This window comes from Aethalodelphis obliquidens, unplaced genomic scaffold (assembly GCF_003676395.1).
Source record: "Aethalodelphis obliquidens isolate GAN/ISIS:26980383/991018 unplaced genomic scaffold, ASM367639v1 scaffold41, whole genome shotgun sequence".
Lineage (NCBI taxonomy): Eukaryota > Metazoa > Chordata > Mammalia > Artiodactyla > Delphinidae > Aethalodelphis > Aethalodelphis obliquidens.
In genome coordinates this window covers 7,254,379-7,281,913 of record NW_020837985.1, presented here as the reverse complement: position 1 = coordinate 7,281,913, position 27,535 = coordinate 7,254,379, and the positions used below count along the sequence as shown (strand labels likewise).

The 27,535-nt window shown below is 51.4% G+C and overlaps 1 protein-coding gene across 10 annotated transcripts in view; it reads left to right on the top strand.

Moving 5' to 3' along the window:
- Positions 1-1,919: 1,919 nt before the first annotated feature.
- CYRIB (CYFIP related Rac1 interactor B) overlaps positions 1,920-27,535 on the top strand; it is a 153,466-nt gene continuing 127,850 nt past the window's right edge. For 6 of the 10 annotated variants that reach the window (XM_027132467.1, XM_027132455.1, XM_027132464.1 and 3 more), the window contains exon 1: positions 1,920-2,268. The gene's annotated coding sequence lies outside the window, so the exon portion shown is untranslated. The remainder of the gene's footprint in view (positions 2,269-27,535) is intronic. The other 4 variants (XM_027132466.1, XM_027132453.1, XM_027132463.1 and 1 more) reach the window with 2 other exon arrangements.

The window sequence follows — 27,535 nt, the reverse complement described above, 5'->3', positions numbered from 1 at the left end:
CAGAAAGTTCCTGCCCCCATGCCTTTAACAGTTACTGTGATAACTACAATGGTGATAGCTCTCTCCTGGGTCCTGTTAATGTGCTAGGTTCTACACATGTGCTACTTCATTTAACTGCCCCCCACACCACCACCTAATGAAGTAGTTATGATCAATCCCATTTCACAGATGAGCAAGCTGAGGCTCAGCGTGGCTAAGTGCCGGGCTTTGAGCCAGACAATCTGGGTGCACGCCCAGCCCCACCACTATCGAATTAGTCTGACCTTGCGCAAATTCCTCCGGACAGCTCCAGTATCTTGCAAAACACTGAGCCCGATGAACCTGCCCCCTGGGGCTGTTGTGAGAATTAAATTAGATGGGGACAGCGTTTGGCACCTGGTGAGTATTTCCGAAATGTTCAGAATTTTTCATCCCACTGTGTAGGCGGCCAAGAAAGAAACTAAACTCAGCTCAGCTGTGTCTGATTCCAAACCCTTTCTCTGCTTCTCGTCACATTCATAGTTCAAGACCCAGCTGTTCCACCCCTCCCCATGCCACCCTCCATCACTGCCAGGGAGGCAGGCATCTGTTCCCCTTTTGTAGGGGTGAGAGCGCCAGTGCCCAAGCAAGCTTCCAGGTGCTTCTAATGCCTCCCAGAACTTCTAGGATGGGCTTTCTGATTTCCTCCTGTTGTTCTCTCTTTGGCTCCCTCCCTTCCAAGCTGGGTAAACACCCCTTCCCCCTGTCTCCTCTATACACTGTCATCTGTCCTACTTTCCTGCAGGTACGGATTCATGTGGGCCCCATCTCCCTCCAGGGCTAGGAGCCTCTTGGAAGTCCTGTTGGAATCCTACCATCTCAGTGCCCCCAGCTCCTAGCACAGGGCTTTAGAAGGGCTCGCTAAAGAAACAAACAGGTCAAAATCAGGTAAGTCAGCACTCAATATTATTTGGTGACTGGTCACCACATCCCCTTTCCCGGCAACACATCCAGGAGAGGTGGAGGGTGGAAAGACCATGGAAGCTTCTGAGGTGATTCTTGATGTCCTGCTGGAGGTCAGAGGAAATACTTTAAAGAACATTGTCTATATTCCTAAGAAATTTGGCTGAATTTCAAGACAGTGCTGGATGCCTTTGAGGGCTGGGGGAGCAAGGCAGAGGGAGGAAAGAAGCATTTCAATTTCCTAGGCATGTCTTGCTACATGGAGAGAAATGCACTCTTTGCCATTACAGACGAGGGGAAAGATGAGGTTTCTTACAATACCGGAAACGAGAGTTCTACTGAGGGGCATTTTGTCTGGGAATTTCAGTGCTGGAAGTCCTTGGAGAGCCTCGTAGGGTAGCACAGATGCTCCCAACCCCCCCTCCCCGCCCCCGCGGCATCTTTCCTTCTGTAGCATTAGCACCACCAGACACATCGGATGCTTGTTTATTGCCTGTCACCCCCGCTCCCCACCCCCGCCCCCCACCCGCGGCAGGGATGTTGTTTGGATTCCCAGCTGCCTCTCGGGGACCTAGGACGGCCCTGGCACTTGGTAGGCCCTCAGCGAAAATCTGTCGAGGGCCGAATGGATGTTTTGAACGCACAAGCTGTCCACGCCTCCCCCGCCAAGGGGGCGGGGCAGGGATCAGCATCCTTCCTCACGCACAGGTGAGGGGGAAGCGGACCCAGGGCTGGGAACCCGGCCGGCCTGAAGGTCGGGGGAGCTGAGGGCCCGACGGGCTGTGCCCTCGGGCCATCCCCGCGCCTCGCTGAGCTGGAGTTCCCTCGTCTACGCCACCGGGAGGGCGCCGAGCCCCCCAGCGCGCCCCCGGGAGGCCGCTCGCCCGCCTGCCGCGACTTGCCCAAGGTCACCCGCGCCCCGTACCCCGGGTTGTGGGGTGGGCGCCGGCGCGGGGCGGTCCCGGGGCGCCGCGCGCGCTGACGCCGGGCCCCGCGATGCGGCGGGGACTGGGCGCGGGGGGAGGCGGCTTCGGCGGGCGTCCTCCTTTTGTGAGAGCGCCGGCGGCGCGGCTTCTCGAAGGTAAACGGCGTTTCCTCTTCCTCCTCGATGCGTCTCTTCCTTTTATAGTTATTTCTCGCCTGGCAGTCGCCGGGGCTGTTGCTGCTGCTGCTGCTGCTGCTGGGCCGCCGCGGCGGGGGCCGCTCGCAAACCTGTGGCGGTGACGTGAGACCCGCCAACCCGGAAGCAGCGGCGGCGGCGGCGGCACCCGAGGCTCCGAGGCTCCGAGGCTCCTGCGCTCCAGCGCCGGCGGCTGCGCTCCCCTCGCCGCTCGCCCGGGCCGCCAGGTACGTGCCCGGGGCTCCTCCGGCGCCGTCGCCCGGGCCGCCCGGCTCGCTTGCGCGCGCCCTGGGAGCCGATCTGCCACCGGGGAGGGCGTGGGGTGCGGGGCGCGCGCGCGATGGGTGCAGGGAGAGGTGGGAGTGCGATCCGGGCCGCGCCGGGCGCCCTGCGGTTGGAGAGGGGGCGCCGCAGCGGTGGGAGTCCCCGGCGCGTGGGGCGCCCCGAGGATGCGCCTCGGGGGGGAGGGGGCTGGAGGGCGCGAGGGGCGCACGCCGAGGGGCCGCCGCCCGGGTCCGCCCAGCTGTGGGGAGCGCGCGGCTGCGCCCGGAGGGAGGGGTGCCCGGCGTGGCCGCTCCCCCGCAGACCCCTCCTGCTAGCCAGGTGCGGGCGCAGGGTCTGACCCCGGGCGCCGTGCACCCCCCAACCCCCCAGCTAACTTCGACTGGGGGCTTGGAAGGCCAGTCTCTTAGAATTGAGGAACTGGAGGGGGTGAACAGAATCTCCCTTGGCTTCAAGACTTCCTCGTGGGGTAACCACCCGCCTCTGTTTAAAGAGCACTTCCTCTTTGCCCTTTATCTTTTCGTCGTATTTTTTTTCCATTTTTTTAAAAATGTAAGTTCAGTGTTAACGAGTGGATGCCCCTGCAGCCTGCACGGCTTCCCTGGGGTTGTGTACACACCCCGTGGGTATGGAACCTTGTGTGTCCTGTGTCGGGGGTGGAAGGAAAGAGGAACCGAGGACTTCCCTTACTGGAGCCCCCGGCGGCGGTCTTTGATCCTCCCCCTGCCGCAGAAATGGAGCCAGAGGGGGAGGGGTTGAGTGGGAAGGAGGCCCCGCCGGGGAGTGTCACGAGGACTTTGCACCTAGGTTTAATTCCTTGCTCTGCCACTTAATAGCTGTGTGACCTTGGGCAAATCGCTTGCCCTCTCTGAGTCTTAGGCGCCTGTCTCTAAAATGGGCTGCTTTGAGTTGGGCCTCGAGAAGAGGAGCGTGTATTTCCTGGCCTGGAGAGGGCGCAGTGATTGGACGTGTCATTGTCAGTCACCTTTAATTTCTGCATCCCCACCGCCTAGAAGGGGGGCCTGGGGCACATGGGAGGTGCTCCATAAATACCTGTGAAATGAATAGGTGGGTGGTGAATTTTCAGAAGTGAGTGGCTGGGTGTGGTCCCACATTTTGGCTTCCTTGCCCTGTAACATCCATTCCACGGTCCCCAGAGAGCCACATTTTGCCACCTGGGATATATGTAATCCACCCCCTTCCCAAGGAGGATTAGCTTGTGAAAATATTGACTTCTTATGAAAGGAGCTTAAACTCTGACTTTGAGCCTCTCCTATTCTTGGAAGATTGCATTTAGTGGAAATGAAAAGGAAGCCTCATTTTGATTGCCACCGCCAGATGACTGGCCGCCGGGGCGGGCTGCCAGGGCTGACAGCTGGGCTGATTTCCCAGGCATTGGGGTTCCTGTAAACAGGAGGAAGCTAGGGAGAGGTGGGTTTTCTCCTAGGTGGGGCGTGCAGAAGTGGTCAGCTGGCTTGAGTTTTCTTCCTGGGGAGGCACGTTGTAATTTGCATTATCTGGATCCTTGCTAAACTTTAGGCATAGGGAGGGGCAGAGCGTGTGTGCTGAAGGAGCCCAGGGTGGATTCACCCTCAGGGGTACTTGGAAATGGCCTTCGTATAAAGGCTCACTATGCATTTCCGCAGGTCACTTGGGGAGATTTTCAGGTAATTTTGCTTTCTCTGACAGCCATTCCTTTTCTCCTTTCTCAGCTCTCAAAGGCCTGTGTGCACTTCTCTTAGGATCCTTAGCTGTGCTTTTTTTTGTTTTTTTTCTCTCACAGCTGGAGGGCAGGAGATGAGCCTGAGTGCTGCTATCATTTTAAGAGGCAGAAGCAGGCACCTCTGTGTGGCCGGCTGCGGTTTCAGCATATGCGCGGATTCATTTTTAAGGCATAGAGTGACCATAGTTACCTATGAAGTAGAGATTTTATTCTCATCTTGCGACTTAGAGAAAGTGCAGGACTTGGCCCAAGACCCTCAGCCAATTAAGCAGCAGATTCAAGGTCCTTCCTCTAGACTTCCTACTGCAGAGCTCTCCCGCTTCCCGGTGCCCTGTGCTCCCTTCTGAAGGGCCTTTGTGTTTCCCCTGGCACCTGGCAGGCTGTCTGGCATATGCTGGATACTCAGTACATGCTTTTTTTTTTTTTTTTTGACAGAATGAACAAAAGAGGGATGGTTTGCTCTTTGTGGAGGTACAGTCTGTCTCTACCTCAAGGTCAGCGCACTGGCCTGTAGGTGACCTTTTGCACTTGTTCTCTGGCCATTCCTCCCAAGTGTGTCTTGGTTCCCCATTGTGGAATCCCAGTCTCTGTCAGTTCCTGCTTCAGCACCCAGAGCCCATGACGGGAGGGACTCCTGAGGGGCACCAGTGCCAGGAGGTTGTGGCCTTAGACCCATCATCTCCCTGATGGAAGAGACCACTGTCCTGTGGCTTTGGAGGTCTGGGACTTGGCCGCCAAAGCGGTTTCTCTCTCTCCAGAGAAACCATCTTCCAGCAAGCATTGTGGCCATAGTGTTGTGTCAGTGAAACATCAGATTTAAAATCAGTCCACTTTAGCTATGCCCTGGCCTGAAGCCTTAGAGAGGTCATGGCCTTCTTAGAACTTTCTTTTCCTCATGTATAAATGGGCAAAATCATCCCTGCCCCATTCCATCCAGTTCACAGGACTCCTGAACATGAGGGCAGGATCCACAGTCACACCTCACTGCCCCCTCTTACTGCCTGTGTGCATGTCACAAAGTTCCTTCACCTCTCAGAGCCTCAGTGTTCTCATTTGTAAAATGGGACGATCTGTCGGGGGGATGGTTTTGCTCATTGCGGTCATGTGAGTGATGCTCTCAGCACAGGCCCCCGTTAAATGACCATAATCGTCAATGTTTATTATTATCAACAGCAGCATCAGTAGTGATCCCTGTGTCCTCAACTAGAGAGAGCATAAGCGTCTCAAGGGCCAGAGCCATGTCCCTTTTTTTTTTTTTTTTTTTTTTTTGCGGTACGCGGGCCTCTCACTGTTGTGGCCTCTCCCGTTGCGGAGCACAGGCTCTGGACGCGCAGGCTCAGCGGCCATGGCGCATGGGCCCAGCCGCTCCGCGGCATGTGGGATCTTCCCGGACCGGGGCACGAACCCGCATCCCCTGCATCGACAGGTGGACTCCCAACCACTGCGCCACCAGGGAAGCCCCATGTCCCTTTTTTAACTTGAATTGGAGCTTCTGGATAGAAGTAAATTGAGGAAGGGTGGGGGGAAGTGTTGATTTTATTCTTTTTCTCCTTCCCTGTCTGGGACACTTGATAAAGGCCTGATGAAGAAAGAATCATGATGATCCTGTTTTTCATCCATCCCTGAGGGTAAAAGGTCTTTTTTCCTCTCTCTCATAAAGTGAGCTCTTTATGTGCCTATGACACTCATTTCATATCTTCTCATAAACTTCGTATCCACTCCTTCCAGATATCACCCAAGACTTGATCCCCCCAGATTGTCAAATAGACAGAGTTCTGTTGTGTGGGTAGAACTTTGGGAGTTAAGTCTTCGATGGTCTTAAAAGGGGTGATTGGCCTCACCAGGTTGAAGGGAAGATAATAGCTTTGTAGCCAAGGATGCATGAGGTTAACAGCATCTGTATTTTCCTCTCATCCTTTTTGGCTTCAGAGGCAGCATGGGTGTGGGTCTGGGGGCCAGACTGTCTGGGTTTCCATCCTGGTTGTGCTGCCTACGAGCTCCGTGGCTTCCTCTCTCTGGGCCTTCCTCATCTTTCAAATGAAGAATAATGTTTGCTGCCTGGAAAGGCTGTTGTGAAGGTCAACACAGAGGTGGTCTGGGGAGCCTCCCAGCACAGTGTATGGCACATAGACGGTGCCCAGCAAATGTCAGTTACTTTCCTGCCACCCCTGGGCTCTTTCTGTCCTGGCCCCAGTCCCGTCGTCCTGTCCCTCCGTTAACGGGGCTCCAGTTCCCACTGCGGATCAAGCCCTTGGGTGACAGCTTCATCCTAGATTCAAGTTCAAGTCTCCATGCTTTTCCAAACCACTTGTTGACTGGCCACAGTATGGTGCTTCCACTGTGAATGGAGAGATCCTTGTACCAGAGCTTGTCAAGGAGAGTAAACTGGGGAGTCACTGAGTTTACGTTTTGTCCCGTTGATTTTTTTCCCTCTCCTTTCCAGAGACTTACTAGCTGCCATCTGCTCCGAGGGAAGGAGACATCATGTTCATAAATACATAAATAATCGAAGCTGACGAGGAGATTTGTTTAAAGAAGTGATGCTGAGAATGATTTTTATAAATATTTAAGATAATCTGAAGCCATTAGAGGAATCGCAGGGTTTATTAAAAAAAAAAACTGAAAGCATGTTTTGGAAGGGTTCCTTTCCCTTCCAAGTTGAATAAACGTCAAGAGTAGTGGACGCAGGGCCCGCAAGGGGCAGGTGGCCTGCGGGTCTGTTTGTCTCTGCTGTTGGCAGTCATCCATTTATGGGGGCTGATGGATGGGGAGCACGAGGGTAGTCAGAGCCACAGCACTGAGGGGGAGAGCTCTGAACATTTTGAAGCTGCCTGGGCTTCCTTGAGACTCAGAGAGCCAGTGGGTCACACATGCCAGGAGTCCCCCTGGCGGGGCTGTACATTTCAGATGCTGCTTCTAGAATCTGAGAGTCAGGCTTCTAGAAGGTTCCTAAGGTGAATGTTTTTTGCTTAATGACAGGCTACATTTTAGTGAGCCCTACTGAGGCCCACAAGTCGAGAGGCAGCTGGGTGGTCACATCGAGGCATGTGGGATAGGGCATGTCAGAACCAGGGGACACCTTGCAACACTTCCCACACTGGCGTGTGCCCCCGGATCCCTTGGGGATTCCCTTGCAGATTCTGAGTCACAGGCTGGGGTGGGCGGAAGGCCTGCATTTCTAACACCTCCCCATGTGATGCTCTGGGTTGTGGACCACACTTTGAGTAGGGAGAGCTTGGAGGTCCCCACCTGCCTCATTCATTTGGGACCCCAGCTGGCACTGAGGTTGTGGATCAGAATAGAGTCCCGGAGGCTCCTGGGAGCCGATGGCTTAGTTAGCAGAGGAGACAGACATGCCCCAAATCACACGGTACGAAGATGGTGGGAACTGAAGGGAGAGTGGAGAAGAGCTCCCTGCACCCACCCAGAGGTGCTCCATAGCCCAGCAGGGCCCGGGTGCTCTGGGCAGTCCAGGTGGGGTGGGAGAGGGAGGGAAGGGAGGGAAGCAGGGGGAGTGTGCCAGGCCTTCACCCGTGATAAGGGCTGGAAGGACTGGACAGGAGCCTCTTGCTCAGAGTTTCAGGTTTCAGGCGTCCCGTACTCTTTTTTTTTTTTTTTTTTTTTTTGCGGTACGCGGGCCTCTCACTGCTGTGGCCTCTCCCGTCGCGGAGCACAGGCTCCGGACGCGCAGGCTCAGCGGCCATGGCTCACGGGCCCAGCCGCTCCGCGGCATGTGGGATCCTCCCGGACTGGGGCACGAATCTGTGTCCCCTGCATCGGCAGGTGGACTCCCAGCCACTGCGCCACCAGGGAAGCCCCGTCCCGTACTCTTAATTGAACAGATGAGGGAACTGGGATCCAGAGGGGGAAGCATTTTGCCCAAGAGGCAAAGTCAGGACCGGAACCCAGGTCTTCTGGCTCCCAAACCGAGCTTATCACACGGCTCCAGAGTGTCTTTCTGCGAGCGCCTTGGGGCCGCCTTACTGCAAGGCTCTGAGGCCAAGGAGATGCTGGGGGCTGGACGTCCCCAGCGCAGAAGGTACCTCTGCCCCTGACCTTCCTTTGGCAGGGGACCGAGCCCTTAAACCCACAGTGAACAAGAAGGCCCGACGCGGGAAAAGTCATGGCTTTGAAGCCGTGCACCCCGCCAGGCTCCTGGCCTCCTCTCCCTTACCCCAGTCAGCACCCTCACGTGAGCGGGGGAGGGCAGCGGTGCAGCCGTGTGGAGGGGCTGAGGGTGGGAAGAGGCCTGGGCAGCAGGAGGAAGAACAGCTCCATCCTTGACTCATTCGCTTCGTGGAGTCTCCTGGGACCGGCTCTGTCCGGCGGCTGGGGGCTCTGTGGAGTGTTACCCCAGTGCCCACTCAGCAGATACTGTCGGACTGTGGAGCCGGAGGCGTCCTGGCGCTACCACTCAGTAGCTGTGTAACCTTGGGCGAATCGCAGGGCCTTGCTGAGCCAGAACCATCTCGGCCAGAGCTGGGCTAATAACACCTGCCTCTCTGGATTGCCTGGAGGACTGAATGAGGTAATGTGTGCTCTAGTTGCTAACCTAGCCCCTTTGTAGAAACACTCCAAAAAGACACCCCCTGGCTTCCCTGGTGGCGCAGTGGTTGAGAGTCCACCTGCCGATGCAGGGGACACGGGTTCGTGCCCCGGTCTGGGAAGATCCCACATGCCGCGGAGCCGCTGGGCCCGTGAGCCATGGCCGCCGAGCCTGCGCGTCCGGAGCCTGTGCTCCACAACGGGAGAGGCCACAACAGTGAGAGGCCCGCGTACCGCAAAAAAAACAAAAACAAAAAGACACCCCCTCCCCACGAAGACATAGTCACCGCTGGGTGGGGACGGATTTGTCCAGTGCTGATTTCAGGCCAGGGCTGTATCCTTCTGGCAGTGACGCGGGATATGGATTTGAAGGGAGGGTAGGTATGTCTGGAAGGTCATTGCAAATTGCTGCAGTGCTTTTATGGAAAACTGAACGCTGGGGTTGGCCCCCCTGGGGTTCTCCTTTGAAAGGGAGAAGAACTGTGGAACTTAGGACCTGGGACCTCCTGGTTCACACATGACTCCCTAACTGTGGCGTCTTCTGCAGCTTGCCTAACCTCCCCCGGCATCCCAGTGCCTGTTTTGCAGCTCGTTGTGGCTCTGAAGTTGGAAACCGGTGCACTCGGCCTGGCGTAGGGCCTGGCCTCTCACAGGTGCTCAGTACTTCGAGGCCCCTGTCTCCTCAGCCTCAGGGTCTGGGACTCTGGGAGGAGTCCCAGGGGAGGGGAGGCCTTTACTGCCAGTTTGTGTGCTGGCCTGGCCCCAGCTTTGCTCAAAACCAGAGGTGAAGTACAATACAGAAAGCAGCCAGGAAGTGAAACTCAGCCAGTGAAACCCTAAAATGTCTGCTCTGCTCCCCTGAACTCTGGTTTTGTGTAGCGCCCCAAGCTCTGGAGGCATTGGAGACCGGCCAGTGCGGGCGTTCAGATCCCGCAGGCTGCAGACGAAAGCTGAGGGGTATTTCACAGTCCTTTCCAAACACGCTTTCGTAGCCATCAAGTGTTCAGTGCATTGTGGAGAAAGCAGGTCCGTCCTGCTCTTCAGCCACAGACGCTGAGTGAGTACCTACTACGTGCTGGGCCCGGTGATGGGTCCTTGGGGGGAATAAATACTATGTGACCCCTGACACCCCACACAAGTCCCTAAGGGCCTGAGCAGCTTAAGAAGGAAGAATTTGGATTTGTTTCCTTGGGCTCACCCAAGCCCAGTCCCTCCAAGCCTATCCTGTCCCTCAGGAATTGGAAAAGTGCTCTAGCTAGGTTTGGAGATAGGGCAGTAGGGAGAGTCACCGGGCACCAGAGGACAGGGCGGCAGGGTGATGGAAGGGGATGGGGGCAGGGCAGCGGGAGTTGGGGAGTGAGACTGCATATCTGACACTTCGTGTCGCATTTATGACCCAGCCAAAGGCCTCCCTAATAACAAGCCTCCTGTAAATGTCACATTGCGGGTTTTTGTGATTTTGGTTTTTTTGGGGTTCTTTCGTCTACCTTATTATAGTAATAACTTTCCCTTATCGGGCATGGACAATGTGTACTTTGCAGATGGTATTTCTTACCTCACAGTAACTCTGTGAGGCAAGTTATATTGTCCCCACCTTACAGATGAGGAAACAGAGAACACTTAGAGGCTAATAAAAAGCAGAGCTGGAATGCAAAGTGCTACACCAGCTTCAACACCTACCTATTGTTTTTACTACCTCTTCTGAGTGTACTTCAAACATAACTCGAAAACTCTCTGAAGAGAGCTGTCTACCAAGGAGCAGACGCGGCTGCTGCTGGACGATGCTAGATGTTGCTAGAAGACGGTGGTGGTTTTCTAAGTGGGCATCTCATTATGATAGGCGCCTTGGCAACCATCACTGCCGAGAGCCACCTACTGTGAACTTGTCAGCCCAGGAAGTTCCGGATTTATAAATGACTCTTGTAAGTAGATTACTTGGGCTAATTTGAGTGGTGAGGTTTTTGGTAAATTCAGTGTGAAACTGACGGGTGCTGTTAATACACCTCTTGATGTGTTTGGTGTTGGGACGTGTAGCACATGCATCGTCTGCATTACTCTGTCTGCATGCTCCCCCAACAAGGCAAAGTTTTGGGGGGAGGAAGTGTGCTCTGGGTTCATGCTTTGGGGTGGATGGTTGAATTGGGCAGGAAAATCCCAGTGTTTGGGCATTGGTCACTGTAGACTTGAGAAAATAAGGTGGATACAGGATAAATCGCTGGGCTTGTAGTGTTTCCCCCATCCATTTTCAGTGTGTGAATTTACCAGAATATTCTAGGTGTGGGTTTCCTCTTGCCCAGTATTTCTTTTATCTGACCATAACTTGCGTATGTTTAAGCTTCCTGGGTGGGAGGGTCAAGAATCCACATTTTTAACAAGGACTCAAATGATTCTGACGCATTGGTCCCTGTCACCCAGTTAGAGGAACCCCACGTAGCATAATCTTTTACCTGTGTACCACCTGCTTCTAACTGCTGAGGGTGGGGCAGTTGGTATAAGATGGAAAGGACATTGAAGATCACCTAGTCCCATCCTTCTCAGCCTTTTTCAGGCTACAGCCCACTCAGGAAACAGAATTTATAAGGTGTGGGTTGGGGAATGGGCAGTAAAAGAGGAAGCATCTCTCGGAGATGACTGACCCTGGGGCCACCCACCCAAAGTGCTGAGGAGGTCAGTATCTCAACACAGTGTAATCTCGTCTAGGAATCCCGCTTGGGAAGCTCTGATTCTCATCCAAGGTTGGAACCTGTTCACACAGCCCATGGAAGCCCAGAGAGGTGATGTGAGTTGCCCAGAGTCACGCAGGAACTTGAAAGTCATCTAGGTCACTCACTGCAAGAATGATCAGACCAAGGAGGTGAAAGCCCTACTAAGGACCACACGGCCAGCTCGTGGCCCAGCGAGGAGTTCTCGTGACCAGACAGCCTGTCCGTGGCAGGCGGGTTGCCGAGCCATGGTGGCCTCCCCAGCATTCACCAGCCTTGGAGGTCTGGTTTCCTGTTCTAATCCGAAACTGATTTTCTGCTAGTTCCTGACAGAGAGACACATCCCTCAAGACCTAAAAGCACCAAAGGAGAAGAAACCTTACACAGGGGACACATCTCAATCGTGAAGTCCGGAAGTCAGCTCAGCAGGCAGAACTGCATATGGTGAAAACGATTCAGACAGTCTCCTAGTTTGCCCCTGAAGGATCGTTTGTGCATACGTGATTTTGTGTATGTGATGCTGTGCAGTAACACGTGTGCGTAAATGTATAGCACAAACCGTAGTGTACAGTATACGATAAAGAACAATGTACGATATCCAAAAAAGAAATTCAATTAAATACAAGAGACAAAGTACACTTATTATTTAAATTTAAAAAAAAGCATTTGGCCCTTTGAGTATAGCTGAATACAGCTAAGTTAAATGAGCGTGAGATACAGTTCCATTGTATGTTGTGATACGTTGAGGACATCTTGAGAACGTGTAGTTGTCCTGACCCGGTGGCGTGCCATATGTTACACGTGTATGTACACGTGTAATATTATTATTTCAGGGGTCTCTTCTGCTTGAGTGTGATTAACTTTGGAGACTTTTGGGGGGTCCAGCTCCAGTGTGGGAGACCTAGTAGACTGGAAGGACACAGCCTCTCCTGGCCTAGTGAGGCCCAACTCCATTTTTTGAATGAAAGCAGTCTCTGATCACAACCTCACGCCTGTGGTTGAATGTCCCATTCTGGAGTTGATCTGAAAGGGCCTCCTGGGCCCATGGGGGACTCCAGCCTTTAGAGAGGACCCCAGCTCCCTGAGGCCCTCCTCCCCCTGACCCCAACACCCGCAGTGGAACTGTCTGTTTCCCCAAGCGGTGTTTCTCAAAGTTTCAGTGGTGAAATGCAGAGGAAGTGTAGAAAAACGAATTTGCATACTTCTGATTTCACCCTGGCCTTCTCCCTCTCGGCAGTAAATGAGGAATAGGTGAGCTGTGACCTTTTGAATGTCCCCCACCCATTCCCCCAGGGACCCCCTCCCCCATGATCATGGCTGAGAACGTGATTGGAAAATGCTTCTCTCCAGCTAACCCGATCTTTGTCTCAAGACCTTGGACATTTAAAACCCAAAGAAAAGGAACCTGATCTTTTGTTCCCGATCGTGTTAAGTGGGGCAGGAGGGAGTATTTGATTCCACCTTGGAGCTTATTCTCCTACGCATTATGGAGCTGCCACTCAACAGCAGGGATTGAAGAGCACCTGAGATGCACCTGCTGATGTGCAGAGACTGGAACGTTCTCTAAGAGCTCACTCAAGAGAAAACCCATCCGGTGCCCCGTCCTCCCCCCAGGATTGCTGTGAACCGTGTCATCCTCGGAAGGCACCTGTATCTTCTTGCTGGTGGCCAGCTGGGTCCTTGATCAACCCTTCTGGGCAATCATGGCAATTTATATCAAGAGCCATGAAGATCTTTGTAATCTTTGACCCAGTGACCCCACTTCTGGGGAGCTGTCATAAGGAAACAATGAAAAGTCTAGACAAAATGTTGCACAGAGATCTTCAACTCAGCTTTTTTGACAATAACAAAATAAGTTGGAAATAACCTAAGCGTCTGACTATAACCAAAGACCTGAATCAGTTCTGCTGTAGCCACTCAAGGTGAAGGCCCAGGGAGGCTGGGCGAAACTGAGCAAAGCAGTCATATATAGGAAAAAAGACTGGAAGGAAATACACTCCAAAATGGTGTCAGAGGTAGTGGAAGGCAGATAAGAATCTGGACGAATTTCTTTTCCTTTCTCTCTTTGACGCATTTTCTGTAATGTGGTGGCTATGTTACTTTTATGGGAAGAAAACCTCTTTTCTGTCTCTTCTTCTAAGAAACTGAGAACTCTGCTGTTTCCAGGGAAAGCAAGAAAACCAAAGTGGAGATCCCTTCCTACACGACGCATAACAAAACAGACCAGCTCCTGAAGCTTAGTCCCGGGCATTCCTGAGGTTCCAGTGCTAACAGGCCTGTTAACAGGGATATAAGACAACTGGAAAAAGAACAGCTGGTAGTTCTTGAATATAACAGCCACCCTGGATCAGACACCCTAGACCCAGGCAGAAGACATTATTGTTGCCATTTAATAGTAGTAAAATAATCAATGAGGTAACCCAGGGGTGGGGGTGGGGGTGGGTCAGAGGAGGTCATGTGACTTTTCTAGACTCACTGTGTCTAGAGACACCACAATCCCAGGAACTCTCCTCAGGTCACATGGAAATCATTTTCTGGGAAGGGTAAGGTGAGGGTCAACTACCAGTGAACAATAGCAAGGTTGTTTTCTGTTTGGGTGGCATTGTCTTTGTAAGCGGCAAGCAGAGTGAACTCTGATTCCAATGGAGGAGAAGCTGCCCTGGTGTGTTCTGAGTGGAAGAGATGTATCCTTATGTCCACAAGCAGGGGAAGGCGCCGAGGTGAGCTACAGCCAGTTACGGGGATAGTAAGTTTCCAGACAGTCTCTGTTTTGTGTAAAATGCCATTTTCTTTCAAGTTCTGTAGCTCACCTGTCGTCTTTGCCTTCATTTTGGAGCAGCTCTGATTCAAATAACTCCCCAGCCATTTTTTTAAGGGAGGCACAAAAAAGGTGCCTGGGAACTAGGTGCCAGAGGTGGGTTTGAGGAAGAAGCGTATGAATTAATTTTCTGCTTTGGGTGGAAAATTGAAATGGGAGTGTTTTAAAATGTTCACTTCAAGGACTTCCCCGGTGGCGCAGTGGTTAAGAATACGCCTGCCAGTGCAGGGGACACGGGTTTGAGCCCTGGTCCGGGAAGATCCCACATGCTGTGGAGCAACTAAGCCCGTGCGCCACAACTACTGAGCCTGTGCTCTAGAGCCCGCGAGCCACAACTACTGAGCCTGCGTGCCACAACTACTGAAGACTAGGCGCCTAGAGCCCGCGCTCCGCAACAAGAGAAGCCACTGCAATGAGAAGCCCATGCACTGCAACAAAGAGTAGCCCCCGCTCTCTGCAACTAGAGAAAGCCCGTGTGTAGCAACGAAGACCCAATGCAGCCAAAAATAAATTTTAAAAAAGGTATAAAAAAATATTCACTTCAAACCCCAAGATTCATATTTTTTGTGTATGTGTTTCTGTGATCACATAGGAAACAGGGACACGTTTTAGCATCATTTCCAAATAGCCATTTATTGAGTGTCCGGAAAAGCCCTTGTTTTTTCCATTCTCTTCTTCCTCTGTTCTCTGTTGGGCCCGGCATCTGGGCTCTCTGCTCCCAAGCACCTTCCAGAGGAAGTGACAGGTAAATCAGGCAGTTGTGCTGCTCTGGCCGAATGACTGAAGCTACTTGCTGAGCTGAGCCCTGGGCCACAGAGCTGAGTCACTCCCCTCCCTCAACTTCGCAGTTTCCAGGGTCAGGACCAGAACACACGGTGGGCTAAGTTTCTGCCTGGGCCCATCATCTCATTTAATCCTCACCTGCACTCTGCCGGGAGATGCAGGTCAGCTCAGCAAGTCCTAGCGGGCGACCCATCAGGTGTTAGGCGGGTTTAGTAAAAGCTTTCATCCTTGGGCGAGGCTGAAGCCCATGAAAACTCCAAGGTTTTTGTTACCTGAGGGTGTGGGTTTCATCTGCTCCTGAGAGGGCGGAGGCTCGGGAGAGCCGCTGCTGGACACGAGGCCTTGCCTCTGCCGTGGGTGCCCAGCCCCGCGAGTTGCTTCACGTCCCCTCGCTTCTCTGTGGAGGGGGCATCATGAAGCATCCTTACAGGAGGAGGAAGCTGGGTGTGTGATAGGCCTGTCACCTCCCTGCCTCCCTCTCCTAAGGACCATACTCTGAGGGCTCAGTCACCCGTGTCCTCCCAGAGGGGTGTAGCTGCTGTCTGGGCAGTGTGTGTGGGGGGGCGTCTGTTCTAGGTCTGCCCTGCTCTCCCCTCCCATCTTCCTTCCCTGTCTGTCCCCCTCGCCTCTGTCAGAGCCTGGGACAAGCGCTCCGTTGGAGACATTGAGAGCTAACTCGAGGAACAGTCCTCTGTGAATAGATGTGCGGGAAAAAAGCCTTTGGCCAAGTGTAAGCCCAGCTGAATATTGTTGGCGCTAAATTAAAGATGAGCCTCCTGGCTCTCTGGTCTACTTCGCGTTGACCACACACCACGTCTTGACCCTTAAAAGAAGAAACAAGGAAGGAAGAGAAAAAAGCAAGGGGCTTCTATGACAGAAAATAAAGTCTAATAACAGTACCTTATATCCGTAGCGTGCTTTGTGTTTATGCCGTGGCCGTCTTCCACTAAGCATCGCCGAGCCCTGGGACTGGGCCTTTTACTCTTTGAGGTCCACAGGTCAGGCCTCGATCCAAGAGTGTTTGTAGAATGAGTGTGTAATTTTTTCAGAAAATTGAAGCCCAGAGAGGTTGAGTGATTTGCCTAAGGCTGCACAGCTGCTGAGGGCCAGAGTTGGGACTCAGTCTTAGTCCTGGCTCTTCTTCAGCTCTACTTGATGGCCTCCTTACAGGTGCACTTCAGGCTGGCAGAGAATTCAGAAGTCAGGAGACACACCTAATGAATGAAAGGGGCATTTCCTGAGGCCTCATCCCTCCTTTATTCTGAAGGCTGGTATTCCTTGTACTCTGGAAATCAGCCTGCTCTCTGGCCACCTGAACTGTCCTCCCATCTCTCCCGCCCTCGCACGTTTAAGCATTTTCTCATTTGTCTCCTCCAGAGCTCCTGGAAGCCCCCTGGGGCTGTGTTATTTAGTACCGTCGTTGAATCAGAATGCAGCCCATGGCTTCGGCTGTGGGAACTGGAGTTGAACGAAAGAGTACATTGGTCCTCAGTGAGAGAGGACCCTTGCTGTCCGTCAGAGGGTCCCCAGGTTGGGTCCTCTCTGGGCCATCACACTTTCTGTTCCAGCCTCTCCATGTTCTTATCTGCAGAAATGATGGTTCGTTCACCAGGCAGGCCCAGAGCCCCTACTGTGTGCCAAGTACAGTACTGTGGGTTCTGTCCTCATATTAAATGCTGCTCTGCCCCTTCAGCCAGCTCTGGGCTGTCTTACTTCGGTTCTGTACGCCTTCAGACTCCAGGGATTGGGAGGCAATCGGATGGCTCCTTCTGCATCCCTCTCCCCATTCCCTCTTTGGGTCCAGTGGGGAAACACCCTGTCCTCAGTGTTTTCTTCTTCTCCTTTTCCTCCTCCCCCCTCCCCTCCCCCCTTCCTTCCCCTCCCCCTCCTTTTACCATTTTCAACAAGCAAGCATTAAGCATGAGCTATGTGCCAGGGTTTGGGTTGGGTGCGCATATAGAGAGCTTAGCGGGAATCATTGCTCACAGAGGGTCCCGGACTGTGGGAGGAGATGGACATAAAAACAAGTCATTGTACTAATATGCAAAGTGTTACGGTTATGCAAAATTTAAAACTTGCCAAACAGTGATACACATTGTTTAAGGAGTACAGTCATATGTAGTAAAAGCGTAAAGAAATGCATAGCAGTAAGAATACCCCATTCAGGACAGTGCTTACCTCTGGGGAACTGGGGAGACAGATAGTTTTGGGGTGGGGTACCCAGGGGACTTTGCTTGTATTCACTATATTTTGTTCCTTAAGCTTGGTGGTGGGCAGAAGAGGCGGTTTTATTATTATTTATGTATTTTTTGTACATCTGAAATATTGCACAGTAAAATTTTTTTTAAGAAGTTGCAAGCAAGAAGTTATTTGGAGACACTAGCCTGGGAGGGTCAACAGCCAGATACGGGGAAGTTTCTCTTCTCTGTGCATCTAGCCAAGCACAGCCCAGGCTCACGCATTCAGGACATGTTGAACTGAACTTTGCCTGAAGGGGCTAGGGCAGGCTTTATAGATAAGGTGACAGTTTGAACTGAATCTTGAGGGCTAGTGCTGGGAACAGCATTTCAGATAAAGGGAAGAGTGTGTGCAAAAGCTGGCAGGCAGGCCAGCGTTCAAGGAGCTACATGCAAATGGGTGGAGCCCATTTGCTCTCCCAAAGCCCCCCACCCCCCTGCCACCCTTTTCTTTTTGGGAAGCGCCGCAAGGAGGAGAGCAGACACTGGCCCTTCTGCCTCCCCGCCTCTTCAGAGCACACAGCAGTTTCCCAGATGAGTCTTCAGTGTCAGACAACGGTAACCTCGGCCCTTTTTCTGTACAAGAAGAGCTTTCTCGCCAGTGTTTGCTCTCTGCTGGTCCAACTCCTTTGTTAGAGTCCCGGTTTACCAACGGCTTCCTCCTGCCTGGGCTGAGGAAGAGCAGTTTGCGGGCAGCTGTCATTGGAAGGGACCTTAGCCAGTGTCTGGTGCAGTGACCAGATGAGGAGACCGAGTATCCTGATAACAGTGAATGTTCTGGAAGGTGGCAGCCTCAGCTTCTGAGCTTCACGTGGGATCTTAGTTCCCTGACCAGGAATTGAACCAGCGCCCCCTGCATTGGAAGCACAGAGTCTTAACCACTAGACCAGAAGGGAAGGAAGTCCCTGCTGTTGATCATTTATACTCAGAATGGCTCAGAATCCAGGGTGGTGTGGAGTTGAGTGGACTCGGGATGGGCTTCACTCTGGTATTAACACGAAGTCAGATTCCCAAGAGCACTTTGATGTTTATCGGGGCCTTGGCTTTGTGAGAGGTTGGTCCCAGCCCAAGGAGATGGGCTTTGGTTTCAAATGCAGAAAGCCGGGCTTCCCTGGTGGCGCAGTGGTTGAGAGTCCGCCTGCCGATGCAGGGGACACGGGTTCTTGCCCTGGTCCGGGAAGATCCCACATGCCACGAAGCGGCTGGGCCCATGGCCGCTGAGCCTGCGCGTCCGGAGCCTGTGCTCCGCAATGGGAGAGGCCATAACAGTGAGAGGCCCGCATACCGCAAAAACAAAAACAAACAAAAACACAAACACATGCAGAAAGCCGTTGGTAAACCGGGACTCTGATAAAGGAGTTGGACCAGCAGAGAGCAAACACTGGCGAGAAAGCTCATCTTGTACAGAAAAAGGGCCGAGGTTACCGTTGTCTGACACTGAAGACTCATCTGGGAAACTGCTGTGTGCTCCAAAGGGGGGGAGGAGGCGGAAGGGCCAGTGTCTGTTTAGTGGCTTTTGGGGAATCATGTATCTTCAAGATCATTTTCTTTGAAAACATTGCAAAGCCAACAAAACTCCTGGGGGAGCTAGATCAAAGCAGTGACGGGGAATTTCATCAGCGCTTAATCAAAGACATCGACTGTTTTCTGAGCCTCACTGGTTCCTCTCCCACTGTTGACTTTAATTGTGGAAACTTGTTCATTAGGGTTTCGTTACAGCTGGCCCAGGGTGTCACCCCTCGTTTGCCCACTTTGATCTCTGGGAAGTCGTTGGCTTTTGGGGAGATCCTTGGGCTCCTGGCCATCTCTGCCGTTCACATTCAAATTCAGGCCAGACCCGCACCCAGATTTCAGGAGAGAGGTCCTTTTCCACACCCCATGTTCCTGCCTGGCCTGAGGAAGAGCAGTTTGCGGGCAGCTGTCGTTGGAAGATACAAGGAGACTCCAATAAAGATGTTCAAATAAAAAAAATAAAAGATACAAGGAGATAGGAGCCTATCATTAAAACAAAGAAATGGATTCCTAATGATGGAATGTCGAGTACTCATTTATTCATTAAACACATATTTCCCGAACACCCACGGTATGCTCAATTTTAGGGGCAGAGATAACTCCTGATAACAGTGAATGTTCTGGAAGGGGGCGGCCTCAGCTTCTGAGCTTCATTAGGTGCCTCTTTTAATCTACCAGAGGCTGTCCCCAACGAACCTGCAAGTCCACAGGCTTTTTAGATGCAGTCTTGACGAGCTGTGTGACAACCTAGTGGCAGCAGGGGGCAGGGAAAGGTGCAGGGTCCGGAGGAACTCAGCATGGGTCTCCCACCGGGGACCAATTAATTCCGCAGGAAGTTATGGTTTACATTTTGCCCTGGAAACTCAGGCCCTGCGCACACTCATGCGCCTTGGCCCTCAGAGCATCCTCTCCGCAAGTTTTGTTTAATCACAGTCATAGTTGAAAACTCCCAGCATTTTCCCCTGATTTTATTAGCTAGTCCTTACCTGCATTGCATCTGCCTTGTCTTAAACACTTTTTTTGGGTCTGTGTTTATAGACCCTAAGTAAACTTTAATTAGGAAGCCAGCAATGGCCAGAAAAGGTTCATTCTGTCTCTTTCGTACTGTAGCTGTTGAAAGTGCAAGTGAAGGCAGGGAGATCCCCGGTAGCTAGTAGAGTGACCTGGGGGTGAAGGATTGTGTGGTCTCACACCCCCCAACAGATCAGGTGCCCTGAGGCAGCTTCAGTTACATCGACATTACCTGCAAGAGATCACTTGATGTTACCTTTAATTGATTGATTGATTCATTCATTCATTCACCAAAGGGATACCGCCTTTTTGCAACACCATCTCGTGACCAGACCTTAGAGGGCAGTGATTTTTGCCTGTGTTCACTCCTGCTTCTCTGCCCCTAAAATTGAGCATACCGAGGGTGTTCGGGAAATATTTGTTTAATGAATAAATGAGTACTCGACATTCCATCATTAGGAATTCATTTCTTTGTTTTAATGATAGGCTCCTATCTCCTTGTATCTTTTATTTTAATGGGATCCGGATTTGGACATACAGACCTTGTTCTCGGTACCGTGATGGCTGACTCAGGAGGTAGCTCATTGTGTGTGTGTGTGTGTGTGTGTGTGTGTGTGTGTGTGAATGGAGTCATGCCCAGCAATTGCTAAAAAAGGTCTGCAGCTCATATTCAAATCCCTAACTCTGCACTACAGTTGCCATCCCCAAAGCAGAGCTTGCTCTTTTTTTAATCCTCTCCTTCATCCAGCTGAACTTCTGGAAGCCAGGGATGGCAACTGATTCATCTTTGTAACCCTAGAACCCAGCAGGGAGCCTGGCACATCTGGATCTTGGAACAGTTTGCAGAGTGAATGAACAAACGAATGATAATGCCGATTAAGTTATCCAGAGTGTAGCTGATGCCTAACGTCTTCATGGGGTAGAGAGAGAGGATGTTTCTGGAAATGACCTTTTGCTACTACGTTAGGTGTTTTGCAATAGCAGATGCTTGAAATTCTGCTTGACGCTTGCTCTCTGGGGTGAGAGATGAAGAAACACTTCCTTTGTTCACACTTGGCTCTGGGGCTGTGTAGACAGGCAGAGGCCTCTCACTTCTGCCGCCCTGGGAGCCCCTGGGTCCACCCTGTGGGCCAGTTGTGGTGAGACAGGGCTCGTGGATCTGCAGTGACCTAATTGCACAGTTCAGTGAGTTGGTGTGTCTTGTGGGCATTTTCTATATTTTGGGGTGCTCAGCATCCTACCCACCTCCCTCTTTGGGGGATCTCCCGGGATGTAGGTCTTGGAGGGGAGCAGAGCTCTGCCCCCCGGTACGGGAGCTGAGGTGGACCAGACATGCTTTCTTCCCACGTCCAGCTGCTCAGGCCGTGGCGTGTGGCCGCCGCGCGGCCACGTGGCTTAGATTCCGGGTTGAGCGGAGCAGCAATGCAGGTGAGTTAGAGGTTCCTCGGAGTCAGGAGTATCCTAAGCAGAGGTCCTGTGGGCACAGCCTTGGCCACATTTCCCCTCTGCCCATCTCCCCTGGCCCTTTATCCCAGCCTGGTTCTCCAGCCTGCCTGGTGATTCTGGGAGCTTCCCCTTATTGTCTCATCAAATTCCGTTTTTCCTTTTCTGCTGTCTGTAATCAGTAACCCTGACTGACAGGTACCACTGAGGCCAGCGTGAGGCACCCCGTCCCCAGCAGGGACCTTGGGAACATGGTGAGACAGGTGAGCTTGCTCTGGATGCCTCCCTGTTTGTGCTCTAGACACCATCCAGCCTGATCCCATTCCTTGAAGACCCAGTGTGCTGCAGTTCAGCTCCGTAAACATCGGGCCACCTACTGTGTGTCAGGTTCGCACTCAAAGGCACAGGGATGCGGAGATCAAGAGTCCCTAATCCTGGCCAATCTGGGGCTTTCTGGCCGTTCATCCCTTCACCCAGTATTTATTGAGCACCTGCTAAGTGCCAGCAGGCACTGTGCTAGGGCTTAGGGATGCGGAACCAAAGAGACGGAATGTTTGCTGTCCTGGAGTTTGCATTTCAGCTCTTCAGCCTGTTCTTCCTTTAAACCATGTCTTATTCTTTGCCTGTTCCTTCATTCATATACATATGTGTGTGTATGTATACACACTTACACATATACACACACACACACATACGCATACACACATATACATACACATATATATCATTTACTGAATACCTATGTTCTCTGTATAAAAATACTTATATACGTATACTTGTTGCTGTATAAAACATGCATGTATGTATGAAAGCAAGCTTTCCTTGAATACCAACTGTATGCTACAGATAAAAACATGTTTATATATATATATAACATGCACATACACTGTATACATCTACATGTATCTACAAGTGTTTACTGAATACCTGCTTTGTGCCTACACTGTGCTAGGCATGTGGCAGAACATAGCCTAGCAGAAGAGACAGAAGAAAACGCTGTTTTCATACGCTGGGAAGGGCCATAACTTTGAAGGATTAGGCAGAGAGGTGAGCTTGGGAGGGTTACCGTAAGGCGTGAAGGGAGAGCGGGCATCAGGCTGCCACGGAGCAGAGGCCGGTCCTGGTTGCTCTCCTCCATTACCTTGACAAGGACGGTCTGGTCCAGGTATCTGCTGAGGTGGCAACTCTGAGTGGCTCCTTACGTATTGATTTAGGTGCTTGCCAAAATCAGAGGTCGTCTGGGGACTAACTTAATTTAGGTTTCTTTAAAATAATCAATGAGATGGAAATTTCAGAACACTAAGACGCTCAGATCTGTGCAGGCATGAAAGTTCTCTTTTTCTTTAGAATTGACAGTGAGGGGAGGACCAGGGCAGGGGGTCAAGTCAGTGGAAACTAAAGGCATTTCTCCCACTCTCCTTTCATCCTCTCATTCATCTAGAACTTGACCAATTATCCGGGTCTTCTTGCCCCATTCCCTCCTAGGTTTTGAGGCCAAAATGAGGACCCTTTCAGTTCATTTACGCTGCACGTGCTGCCCTAGGACAGGGCTCCGGAGGGCTTCTTCAGCAGTGGGGGTTCTAGGTGGTCACCTGCATGGGTCCCACGTGCTGGCCACATCCTGCACTGGCTAGTTTTTTGTTTTTGTGACAGCTTTAATTTTTTAAAAAAATATTTATTTATTTATTTTGGTTGCGCTGGGTCTTAGTTGCGGCGTGCAGGATCTTTAGTTGTGGCGTGCAGGATCTTCAGTAGTGGCATGTGGACTTCTTAGTTGCAGCATGCAGGATCTAGTTCCTTGACCAGGGATCGAACCCAGGCCCCCTGCATTGGGAGCATGGAGTCTTACCCGCTGGACCACCAGGGAAGTCCCATGACAGCTTTATTGAGGTGTATGTTAGACAGAATAATGTCCTTCCAAAGATGCCCAGGTCCTAATCTCCAGAACCTGTGAATACATTACCTTATGTGGCAAAAGGGACTTTACTGAGGTGCCTAAGGAATCTTGAGATGGGAAGATCATTCCGGATTATCCAGGTGGGCCTTAGAAGAGGGAGATGGGAGGGTCAGAGTCACAGAAGGAGGTGTGATGATGGAAACAGAGGGTCAGAATCAGATTTGAAGCTGCTAACACTGCTTTCTTTGAAGCTGGAGGAGGGGGCCACAAACCAAGGAATGCTCACAGCCACCAGGAACGGGAGAACGGGTTCTCCCCTAGTAGAACCTCTGGAGGGAGCCTGACCCTGCTGACACCTTGGCTTCAACCCAGTGAAGCCCATTCTGGATTTCTGATCTCCAGAATTACAAGACAATACATCTGTGTTATTTTAAGCCACTAAATTTGTGGTAATTTGTTACAGCAGCCATAGGAAACCAATGCATGGTATATTTTATGTATCTAAAATCTACCCATTTCAAGTGTACAATTCAGTGATATTTAGTCACTTTACCAAGTGGTGCAGCCATGGCCGTAATATAGTTTTTTGAATATTTTCATCACCCCGCTGAGATCCTTCATGTCCATTTACGGATAATCTCTGTCCTCAAGCCCCAGGTAACCACTGATCTACTTTTTGTCTCTATAACTTTGTATGTAAAATTGCCTTTGGGACATTTCATATAAGTGGAATATGGGATCTGTGTCTGGCTTCTTTTACTGAGCGTAGCGTTACTGAGGTTCACCCATGTTGTCAGTACTTCGTCCTTTTTACTGTGGAAGAATATTCTGTCGTATGGGTACATCACGTCGTTTCTCCACTCACCAGTTGATGGACAGCTGTGTTGTTTCCAGTTTGGGGCTATTAGGACTAACGCTGCTATGAGCATTCGTGTATAAGCCTTTGTGTGAACGTGGGTTTTTATTTCTCTTGGGTAGGTAGGTGCCTAGGAGTGGAATTCCCTGGGTTGTGTGGATTTCTATATTTAACTTTTGAGAGGCTGCCAAACTGCTTTCCAAAGTGGTTGCACTAGTTTTCATTCCCACCAGCAATTCACGAGGGCTCCCTCCACCCCCAGTGTAAACCCCGCAACTCAAGAGATTATTATTAACAGTCTGTTGGGGTTCTAGATCTGTGACCCTTGATCCATCCTACATTCTCTTATCACCAGGTTTGTTTTGGGTGTTGTCAAAATTTGGGGTTTTGGCATTGGACGAGACCTGATGTTGGTACTTGTAATATAAATAATGAGGCAGAAAGTTCAGGTCGAGACATTGGGTGAATCGAAGGGTTAACTCACCGTGCCTTTCTTCTTTTATTATTATTATTATTTTTAATTGAAGTATAGTTGATTTACAATGTTGTGTTCGTTTCAGGTGTATAGCAAAGTGATTCAGTTATACATATACATACATTCTTTTTCAGATTCTTTCCCCTCATAGGTTATTACAAAATACTGAGTATCGTTCTGTGCTCTACAGTAGGTCCTTGTTGGTTATCTATTTTATGTATAACAGTGTGTATCTGTTAATCCCAAACTCCTAATTTGTCCCTTCCCCCCTTTCCCCTTCGGTAACCATAAAAGTTTGTTTTCTGTGTCTGTGGGTCTATTTCTGTATCATTGCTTTTAGATTCCACACATCAGCAGCATCATAGGGTACTTGTCTGTCTGGCTTACTTCACTTAGTAGGGTTATCGCTAGGTCCATCCATGCCGCTGCGAACACCATGCCTGCCTTTCTTACTCCAAGCAGGTCTGCTATACATTAGCATCCCCCCAGCCGCCCCGTTCCAGCTTCTGCTTATGAGTTCTGCTTCTCCCCCCTTGTCTGAGCCCATCTAGACTCCTCACTGGTTGGGGTTGGGGGCTGGCGAGCAGACATAGAGGGTTCAGTCTATAGACAGATGTCTACCCAGAAGGAGATGGGGGTGAGGGGCTCTGACCCTGCCGTAGGGGGGGTGGGATTGACAGAGATGAGATCCAGACAAAAGCCTGATCGTTCAGTCTGAGCTTGGTGGGTAGGCAGGCCCCTCTCACTTCCTCAGTGACAGCAGTAAACAGAACACAAGCTTCATTCCGGACAGAGATGGGTAAAGGAATCTTGCAAGCATTGCATTTTCAATGTGAGAAAGTGTTGTATAGACTTCAGTGACTTACTTTAAATTTCCACGAGGGAAAAAGCGAGTAATTTTATGGTGACCGTTAGAAGTTTTTAGGCCTTTGAGGAGAAACTTGACCGTGGGGCTTCTTGGCCAGACCTGGATGACCAGGTGGTAGAGCTGGGCCCTGGAGCTGACAGGGCCTTGGGGGCACCTGACCAAGGGGTGGTTGGTCCCCAGGCAGGAAGGCGGCCGCCTAGGGCCTGACTCTGCATGAGAGGGAGGTGTGGATGGGATGACGTTGGCTGGCCTGGTCTGAGCGGGTCTCTGAGGATCGGTCTCTGAGGATCGTGGCCTGTAAGCTAAGCAGTTAATGGGAGGCGGAAAGACTTAGAGAATCCAAGGTGATGACCGAGGTCCGCAGAGGGGCCAAGCCCCCCCTTTCTTTCTTTTTTTTTTTCCTTTTGGCTGTGCTGCGTGGCTTGTGGGATTCTACTTCCTTGACCGGGGATTGAACCCCGGGCCCTCAGCAGTGAGAGCACAGAGTGCTAACCATTGGACTGTCAGGAAATTCCTGCCAAGCTCTTAACTAGAGCCCGAGGGGCTCAAACTCTGTTCCGTGGTTGGTGTTTCTGCCATTTTATGAAGATGAAGCAACTGAGCCTCAGAGAGGTTAAGTGACTTGTCTAAGGTCACACAGTGAGTGAAAGGAGCCGCCAGAAATTCAAACTCCAGGCTGTTTCTGAAATCACTGCCACTCCGCAAGATGCTTTTTCTTTAGAGATGAATGGGACATACACAGAACAAAACAACCCACACTGAGTAATGAATGAATGTCCTCATGACAAGTTGCTGGGTCCAGGGGTGGGTAGACATTTTTACAGAGTGCTGCCTCCACCACCTAGGCCCACTTTAGGAAGTAGAGGCTGCCTCTCATTGCATAACCAGCAACTGTTATTGTCTGTGTTGCCCCTGTTGACGTTGTTTATGTGCAGCAGGGAGGGTGAGAAACCACACAAAGTCTAAGGCCTGGAGGGCTCCAGCGGCGCTGCCAGGAAACAGAGACCCCGTTTTTCAGACACCCAGTGAGATGTGCAAAGAGCAGAAAATACATACAGAACTTCTCTGTGGCTCACATTTTTAAGTGAGTGTGTATGAATTAGTGTTGTAATAAAATAAAGTAAATGAAAGTAAGGTTATTATTTATAAATTATTAGGGGGGCAAGAAGCAGAGAACCTGGTGTTTTGTCCTGGCTCCTCTGCCTCCTGACTGTGTGACCCTGAGGTATCATTTCACTTCTTGGAATCTCAGTTTCCACTTCTGTAAAATGGGAAGGTTGCACTGGGAGTTCTTTAAAATCTTTCTTGAAATGAACTCTCTGTAATTATAAATGCTGTCTGTTTATGTTCTGTGTCAAGAGAAGTTTTATCCATAGACTTTTTCCTATGGCTTTGAATGAAATTTACACAGCCAGGGCTTCCCTGGTGACGCAGTGGTTGAGGGTCCGCCTGCCGAGGCAGGGGACGTGGGTCCATACCCTGGTCCGGGAAGATCCCACATGTCGCGGAGCGGCTGGGCTCGTGAGCCATGGCCGCTGGGCCTGCGCGTCTGGAGCCTGTGCTCCGCAACCGGAGAGGCCGCAGCAGTGAGAGGCCCGCGTACCGCAAAAAAAAAAAAAAAAAAGAAATTTACACAGCTGGCCGATTTTTCAGTGGAAACTTGGTAGGGGAGCTTTAATTTACATAACAAAGGCTTAACTCTGAGCCACTTTATGGCTTCCGTAGCAGTTAGAAAGCTTTTGGGAGGGCCTTGAAAGTCATCTGCGGCGGGCGGGGGGTGGATGGGTGCGGTGGCGGGGGGGGGCGCGGGAAGAGGCTGTGTTTATGCAGTTCTCTCAACACTGACTTAACTCCTGTGAAGAGTGGGGTCTTTGACCTCAGTGGACAGGATGTGGTTTACTGAACATGAGGTGCTCTGGAAGAGCTTATGTAGTCAGCTGGGATGGTTTGGAAACACTGTTCCTATCTGGTGGAGCCTGCAAGTGCCTGGACCTGGGAGGGATCTCGGAGTAGTTCCGCGTGGCTGGACTGGAGGGTTCTTGTGGAGAACACAGGTCATCGGGGCCTGTGATGGCAGCCTCATGAGCTGTGTTCAGGGAGCTTGCATCATAATCCTCAGGCAGTATGGGGCCACTGCAGGATATGTGTATTACAAAAGGTAACTAGGGACGTCCCTGGCGGTCCAGTGGTTAAGACTCTGTTTCCACTGCAGAAGGCGCGGGTTCGACCCCTGGTCCGGGAACTAAGATCCCGCATGCCCCGCTGCGTGGGCAATAAATAAATAAATAAAACTAAAGAAAAAAAAAGAAGCCTTAAAATTTTTTTAAAGAAAGAAAAAGAGA